Consider the following 6,789-nt stretch of genomic DNA (forward strand, 5'->3'; position numbering starts at 1 on the left):
GTTTCAGTCATACAATGGTTGAGTACCCATCCCTCCACCAGTGCCCATTTTCCACCACCAATGGTCCCAGAATCCCTCCCACCACCCCCACCCTGTCCTCCCCCCACCTCATCCTGCCTCTGTGGCAGGGCATTCCCTTTTGCTCTCTTTCTTTTTGGGTGTTGTGGTTTGTAGTAGAGGTATTAAGTGGCTATCATGTTCAGTCTATAGTCTACTTTCAGCCTTCATCTTCCATACCAATGGGCCTTCATCTCCCATCCCAAACAGATCCTCCTAGCACCCTTTACTTGGTGGTCACATTCTTCTTGAGGAGGTGAAGTGTAGGGTGAAAAAAGAGATAATATGTGAAGGCAGTCAGCACTTGCATTACAGAAAGCATACTTGTCATAATCCTATAAATGTCAATGTTCTCTGACATTTTCAGAATTATGATTAACTGGGGCTAATTTGAGCTGAAATCAGATCCATAGCCATTAACATTAACACTTTTCTTCCTTTTGCTCTCTCTCTCTCTCTCTCTCTCTCTCTCTCTCTCACACACACACACACACACACACACACACACACACACACACACACACACACACACAGGTATAGCCCATTTCCACCAAGAATGAAGTCACATTTCTCAAGGCCCTGCCCTGTACCAATCAGAAAGCCAACTCCACACAAAGGTGAGAGAACACTATTGTAGGGTGTGCCTGCCTCAGTAGAAAAGGTATTTGATTACTGAACTTAAGTGTGGTCCATGAAGTTGAATATAAAAAGAAGGCCAATTCTTAGCTTTTTTTTTTTTATTGAATCACCATGAAAAATGTTACAAAGCTTTCAGGTTTAAGTCTCAGTCACACAACGATCAAACACCCATCCCTTCACCAGTACACTTGTTCCACCACCAAGAACCACAGTATACCTTCCATCCCACCTCTCCGCCCCCCCTGCCCCCCCGCCTGTGTGGCTGATCTTCACTTTACTCTCTCTTTACTTTAATTATATTCAATATTTCAACAGAAAACTTACTATTATTATTTGGAATTTTCTCCCAACAATTAGACCTGCCAAAAAGGCATCATTTGATAATTTGTTTTCCATTGCTGAGAATGAACAGCATATGAGGTTTTGGATTTCTGGTATTTTAGTAATTAAGTCCAGAGAAATTTCTGCCATAAGTCACATCACTGCAAGCTCATACCTCCGGTTAGTGGCTCTATAAGATGGCGGTCGCCACGCCACCACCAAAGGAAAGGCCGAGAGAGAAAAACCTTTCCCCTCCCGAGACGGCATGGGGGCGTAGCTTAATTCACAGTCTAGAGCAATTTCTGCAGGAAGTCGCTGGGTGCCGAAAGTAGTTAGTGGGCCTCTGGGATCATAGTCTTTTAGGAGTGAAGGAGCTGTTTGTGTGCGGCTGCTCAGGGTCTCGTTTGGACGGAGAGCACGCAATTCTTAGTTTTATATTATTGTCTTAAAATTCTCTAGAGTTAATAATATGCCACTTCTTTAAAAAATTGAACCACTGAGAGATACAGAGTTACAAAGCTGTTGACAGGTTAAAGTCCTATAGTGTTTCAACACCCATCCCTCCACCAGTATACATTTCCTACAACCAACCCAATGTCTCTACTTTCCCTCCTATCACCTCCCCCGCATCCCCTCGCATAGCCTGCCTCTATGGCAGGCACTTTCCCTCTCTTTCTCTCTCTCTTCCCCACCCCTCTCTTTTTGGACATTATGGTTTGCAATACAGACACTGAAAGGTTATCATACTTGCTCCGTCACCCACTTTCAGCATGCAGTTATTCAGAGCAATCGTTTCCAACTATCTTTGTCATAGTGGTCCCTTCTCTATCCCAACTACCATCTTCCCCAGCACCCAAGATAGGCTTCCAACTGTGGACCCTTCTTCCTGACCCTTGTTTCTACTGTCCTTGGGTCTTAGTCTCATATTACATTTTTTATGTCCCACAAATGAGTCTAATCATTTTATGTCTATCCCTCTTCTTCTGACAGATTTCACTCAGCATGATACTCTCCATGCCAGCCATTTGTAAGCAAATTTCATAACTTCATTTTTCCTAACAGCTGCATAGTATTCCATTGTGTAGATGTACCATAGTTCTTTAACCATTGGGTCGTTTCCAGATTCTGGCTATTGTGAATAGTGCTTGCAAATACATCACCTTTTCGCCTACACCTGGGTACTTGTCTTCTCTTAATACCACCGTTGGCATGCTGCTTATCTTAACCTTGGAATATTAATTGTTTTGCTACTCAGTCTAATATTTCAAGGTCTTCTCAAGCCCATGTTAAAGATGGATTTTAGAGAGAGTAAGCATTTTGTACATCAATACCTTAAAAATAAACACGATTGTTACCCTATTACTAAACTATAATAAAAATGTTTGAAAAAAAAGACAACCATTTTGTTAATATTTTAAAAATGTCTTTCTAGTTGTTTATTGTTAATAATAATTTTATTATTAAAAATGAATCAATTAAATTAAATAAAGACTATGAACCTCACTCAATTACACCAGTGGACAAGAGCAAAATCAAGATTTCAGCTTAGCACCTTACACAAGCAAATCTATGCTGATCCTGTCACGTTGTCCTGATTCCTCAAGGCAATTTAGAAAATACAGGGGTATTTTTTTTATCATGAAGTTGATTCTTCCATTCTAGGGTTTGGCAGATCCTGGTTGCCTCTCTTTAGCTTCCATCCTCATGGTGGGTAGAGTACCTCTTGAGGTAATGGGCAACTGCCCATTTTCTCCCCAGTGACAAAAATACTTTGGTTGTCTTTGGTCTTCAAAGTTCTTATGATGTCAGCATTGATTTCAAAATTGCTCTATAAAAGCAGTGACTAAATTTGCACCTACGGACAGTACAGCTGTCCTACTTCCCAAACGCATTTGGCTCATCTTCAAGAAATAAACATAAATAGCATTGCATCGTAGTTTGCTTGTGATCAAAGGCAAGCTATTGCTTGAAAAGTTTATTTTTAAAAAAATAGCTTTAAGCAATCCAACTATCATGATGAGGTATCAAAACTAATTTATTCTTAGTTAAAATGTGCCCTTTCTATCCACCCATCATGAAAGGATAGATGTATGATAGCAGTAAATTAAGAGGTCAGAGCAGTTGAGACTGTTTGTTTTGACTTAAATTAAACAGCAGTCGAAATATTCTTTTTAATTGCTCTAGAATAATGCAACTTTCTTTTTCACTATGTTTTTCATTTATCCCCCACATTCTTTAGCCGAATTTTTTCTATTAAAATATACTTACCCAAGTGAAATATACTTACTCAGAATTAATCTGCTGCTATTTTCTTGGTAAAAGGTTTGGGAGCTGGAGAGAGAGATCAGTGGCTGCATCTCTCATGCTTTATACTCAGCATGATGGGGTTCCTTCTTCTTAAGCACTGAGCTCGAGTAACTGTGCTGACATCACTGTGTATCACAAAAACCCCAAAGAGAAGCAAACAAAAAACTCAAATAAAGACAAAAAAAAGACATTTTGAATGTAATCAAAGTAAAGAGAAAGTAAAGTGAAATTTATCAGCTACACAGGCGGTATGGGGGGCTGGGGGGTGGGAAGGTGGGGGGAGGTTTACTGTGGTTCTTGGTGGTGGAATATGTGCACTGGTGAAGGGATGGGTGTTTGAGCATTGTGTAACTGACACTTAAGCCTGAAAGCTTTGTAACTTTCCACATGGTGATTCAAAAAAAAAAGAAAACCTCAAAATATTTTTGAGTAGTTTAAATAAGACAAACATATGAACATATGGATTAGATTTGCTTTCAAATAAACATGGATTTAAGGCTTGTCTATGGTAGTGGTAGCACTAGCCAAGGGAAGGAAAATGCATTTGGGATTTTTTTTTTAACATCAAGTTACTTAGAAATATGTCTAGGTCAGACATAATCCTAGCATTAAGATGTTCTCATTTTTGAACAATCCTGCCACTCAAATACAATCTCACAATTTGTGTGTTGGAGGATGGTGAACTCTTTCCTGCTTGTTTTTGTCTACCTTCCACCCACTGGTCATCCATGATCTGGTGTGAAAATTGACTGTAGAGTTAACAAACTTTTTGCTTATTTTTTTTATCCAGATTAAACACTTGTGTTTTTTTGTTTGTTTCATTTTTATCCATCAGCCAAGAGACTACTTGCTTTAAAATGGCCAGAGGCATTTGTTAGAAATGCAGAATTCCTGAGTTCAAGACTGTTCTCAAGAACCCTCTTGAATAGAACTGAAGAGAACTGAGAATCTCAAGTAGTCTGAGTTTTTAATCCAGTGTTCTAGTACTGTTATTAACTAAAGGGCTAACCAGTTATAATGCTAATCTAAAATATCCTTGTACCATACTTAGATGTGAGTTCAGGGGTGGGTGCAAGATGTGTGCTTTCAGTGGCCAAGAGTCACCTCCCCAGCCCTTCCCAGCATTTTCTGAAGAGGCAATTCTCTTGAGGGGGGGAAACTGACTCAAGGAGACACTATATCCCAGGGACATCTGTATTGCTTTTTCCTTTCCCTTTAGTAGTACATGTTAAACAATTAAGTTTACTTCTTATTAATACTTGCAGTTATTTGGATAAACACAGTCAGATATATATATGTGTATATATATGTATGTATGTATGTATGTATGTATGCATCTACAGCACCCAGTATTCCCAGTAGGTCTCCCATCCAAGTACTAATCAGGCCCAACCTTGGTACTTGGAGTACATGTTACACAATTAAGTTTACTTCTTATTAATACTTTCAGTTATTTGGATAAACACAGTCAGATATATATATATATGTGTGTGTGTGTGTGTATGTATGTATGTATGCATCTACAGCACTCAGTATTCCCAGTAGGTCTCCCATCCAAGTACTAACCAGGCCCAACCTTGTTTAGCTTCCAAGATCAGATGAGATCGGGCGCGTTCAGAGTGGTATGACTGTAGACCTAGTATTTTAGTGTTTGATAGGTGCTCAATAAATGTTTAAGGAGCAAATGCATGGTCTTATGAAGGATAGACCTAAGTGGAAAATCAATTGTACTAACAAGGTAAAATTAATTTACCCCACTAGGTCTGATCACAAAGTAATTACTGGGCTGAATCTGGCTTGTCCCTCTTGTCCTCCCCTCTCCCAGACCCTTGTGGTGCCAGACCTGCTGCCTGCTCCTGGGAACTGCTCTGGGATGGTCCTTTCCCACTGGTTTTTGGGCCACACTTGGCTTACTCTTAGCTCTGCACTCAGGATCACTGAGGACTGCCCAGGGGAATGGGGGGGTAAAAACCATACGGGGTTCCAGGGATCAAACCCAGGTTGGCTGCCTGGAGGCACCCTGCTCTTGATACTGTCTCTCTGGCCCACTTAAGAGCACGTTCAGTCTCATCACTTTCCTTTTGGTATATGCTTGGCAGGTTTAACTGTATATATGTCTTCCTCATCAGATTTAATTTTACAAATATCTGGTTTTTGCCGAATACTGAACCATGTTTTTATTGACTGCAGCGATAGCACAGCAGGTAGGACATTTGCCTTGCACGCGGCTGACCCGGGTTCAATTCCTTTGTCCCTCTCGGAGATCCTGGAAAGCTACCAAGAGTATATTGCCCCCACGGAAGAGCCTGGCAAGCTCCCCATGGCGTATTCAATATGCCAAAAACAGTAGCAACAAGTCCTACAATGGAGACGTTACTGGTGCCCGCTTGAGAAAATCGATGAACAAGAGGACAACAGACAACAGTGCTACAGTGATATATATATATATAATATATATACATATATAATATATATATATACAACAGTGCTACAGTGATATATATAATATGTATGTATTATATATAATATAATACATATGTATATATGTATATATATATGTATATTCCAAAACTTAGTTCTCTGGGTTCCTAGGTCAAGCCTGCTGGGCTTTACTAGGTCCTCAGGCCAGTTCAGCTTATCCTTCCCTATGGGGGTCTTGTCTCTTAAGTCATAACAGCTTGTGTCAAGACCATCCTTTTATGCTTTTTAGACTGTCCCATTTTGATGATAGGGTAGCTTTGCTGCTCACCCCGGGTCCACCCAAGGCCCATGGTGGGACCCTTTTTTGGGGGGTGATAAGAACAGAGAGTCTCTTGCCCTGGCTATCTTCCCCAGGGCCCCCTCGGAGGAGATGAGCTCCAGCTTCCCTCCCCACCCCGAGCAGAGCTCCCGGTGGCCGAAGACTACCGGAACCTAGCCACAGCCATGATCAAGTCCCTTCTCCACACATTCGGACAAGCCTTATGCATGAAGGTATCGGCAGAGGAACCCAGGTGTATGTAATCCCATCAATGGCCAACATCCAGAGACTTAAAAGCAAGCTCCCAGAAGCTCGAGGCCGCAAAGCTTATAACCTACTTTTCCCTCTGGGAGAAACTAGCAAGCTACTGAGAGCGTCCTGCCCACATGGGACAGCCTCACAAGCTTCCCATGGTGTATCCATATGCCAAAGCCAGTAACCAGCTGAATCTCATTCCCCTGACCCTGAAAGAGCCTCCAATACGGCATCGTTGGGAAGGCCGAGAAGAGAGAGGCTTCTAAAATCTCAGGGATAAGACAAATGTAGAGGTTACTGAGACCGCTCCAGCAACTCGATGATCAACGGGATTTCATGTGATTTCGTGAGGAACAATAGCAACTGAACCCTGAGTCAAGTGATTATTTGACTTGATGCCTAGGAGTAGATATATTTCAGCGACAATCAACTATCAAATATTAGGAGCATAGCATTAATGGTCTTTCTGT

At 41.2% G+C, this 6,789-nt stretch overlaps 1 pseudogene; it reads right to left on the reverse strand.

Annotated features, from left to right (window-relative positions):
* Positions 1 to 4,841: 4,841 nt before the first annotated feature.
* Positions 4,842 to 4,960, reverse strand: LOC129400883 (5S ribosomal RNA; annotated as a pseudogene).
* Positions 4,961 to 6,789: the final 1,829 nt, after the last annotated feature.

The sequence above is a fragment of the Sorex araneus genome, chromosome 1, assembly GCF_027595985.1.
Source record: "Sorex araneus isolate mSorAra2 chromosome 1, mSorAra2.pri, whole genome shotgun sequence".
Taxonomy (NCBI): Eukaryota; Metazoa; Chordata; class Mammalia; order Eulipotyphla; family Soricidae; genus Sorex; species Sorex araneus.